Genomic DNA, 2,211 nt, shown 5'->3' on the forward strand with positions numbered 1-2,211 from the left:
GTAAGCCAAGATCACGCAACTGCACTCCAGCCTAGGTGAGGGAGTAAGACTCTGTCTCAAAAAAAAAAAAAAAAAAAAAAAAAAGACCACATAGACCATGGACTCAAATGTAAATCATCAAACATTTAGGAGAAAATCTGCTGGACCTAGAGCTACGCAAAGCATTTTTAGTCTTGACACCAAAAGCACAATCCATAACAGGAAAAATAATAAACTGGATTTCATCAAAACTAAGCACTTTTGCTCTGTGAAAGACCCTGTTCAGAGGATGAAAAGGCATAGAGGGGATAACATATTTGCAAACTATGTATCTGACAAAGGACTAGTATCTAGAATATATAAAGAACTCCCAAAACTCAAAAGTAAATAATCTAAATAAAAAATGTACAGAAGACATGAAAAAGCACTTCACTAAAGAGAATATACAGATTGGAAATAAACTTGGGAAAGGATGTTCAATATCACTAGCCATTAAGGGAATACAAACTAAAACTACAATGGGATATCCTGTACACTTATCCAAATGGCTAAATGTAAAAAGTTGCTACACCAAATATAGGAGAGGATGTGGAGAAACTGTATCACTCATAAATTGCCAATGAGAATGTAAAATGATACACTTATTCTGGAAAACAATTTGGCAGTTTCTTTTTTTTTTTTTTCCTGAGACAGTCTTGCTCTGTCACCCAGGCTGGCATGCAGTGGTGTGATCTCAGTTTACTGCAACCTCTGCCTCCCGGGTTCAAGCAATACTCTTGCCTCAGCCTCCCAAGTAGCTGGGATTACAGGCAGACACCACCATGCCTGGCCAATTTTTGTATTTTTAGTAGAGATGAGGTTTTACCATGTTGGCCAGGCTGGTCTTGAACTCCAGACCTTGTGATCCACCTGTCTCAGACTCCCGAAGTGCTGGAATTACAGGTGTGAGCCACTGCACCCAACCTAATTTGGCATTTTCTTAAACAACTAAATATGCAATAACCATGTGACCCATTGCACTTGGGCATTTATACAGAGAAACGAGGACTTACGTTGACAGAAAAGCCATACACAAATGTTTATAGTAATTTGATTTGTAATAGCCAAAAACCAAAACAACCCACATGTCCTTCAAAGGGTGAATGGTTAAACAAATTGTGGTGCCTCCATACCATGGAATACTACTCAAATGTAAAAAGGAATAAAGTATTTATACATGTAACAACCTTGATGAACCTCAAGAAATTGATACTGAGTGGAAAAAAAAAAAAAAAAAGCCTAGCCAAAAGGTCATATAGTGTATGATTTCATTTATATCATAATCTTGAAATGATCAAATTATAGAAATGGGTACAGCAAGGTGGCTCACGCCTGTAATCCCAGCACTTTGGGAGGCTGAGGTGGGAGGATTGCTTGAGCCCAGGAGTTTGAGACGAGCCTGGGCAACAAGGTAAGACCCAGTCCCTACAAAAAAAATACAAAACAATTTAGCTGTACATGGTGGTATGTGCCTGTAGTCCCAGCTACTTGGGAGGCTGAGGTGGAAGGATCTCAAGGGGAGGCTGCAGTGAGTGAAGATTGTATCACTACACTCCAGCCTGGGCCACAGAGTAAGATGCTGTCTCAAAAAACAAAAATTACAGGAATGAAGTTCCTTTGTCAGGGACTAAGGAGGGGGAGAGGGAAAGGCAATATGAAGAATCCTTGTAGTGATGGAGATAGTCTGTATCTTGATTATATTAATGTCAATATCCTAGTCGTGACATTTTACTACCGTTTTACAAGATGTTACCATTGGGGGAAACTGGGTAATGGGTACACCTGACCGCTCTGTATTACTGATTATACAAATGAATCTATATCATCTCAACATAAACATTTAATTTAAAATGTGCCATATAATATAGGAAAAATGATAAAAGTCACTCTCTTCCTTATCGAGACAAGAAAGAAAAGCAGAAGTATGAGGCAATGTGTGGCTGTTATGTGGGTTCTGAGGAATTGTTTCCAGTTCCTGATACCTCCCCCTTGCTTTGGCTTGCATCTTGGAGCCCTATGAGCCCATATGCCACTGGAATAAAAAAGACCCTCTGCTCTTAACACTGACTTTATTGTGATCTCAGAGAAGAAGGACACAAACAGATGCTTGGCCATCTTAGGCAGGGGATCTTTAAACTGAAGCCAAAAGAGGGGTGGGGGTGAGGAGAGAGGCAGTAAAACACTGAACTGGGG

This window comes from Theropithecus gelada, chromosome 10 (genome assembly GCF_003255815.1).
Source record: "Theropithecus gelada isolate Dixy chromosome 10, Tgel_1.0, whole genome shotgun sequence".
Taxonomy (NCBI): domain Eukaryota; kingdom Metazoa; phylum Chordata; class Mammalia; order Primates; family Cercopithecidae; genus Theropithecus; species Theropithecus gelada.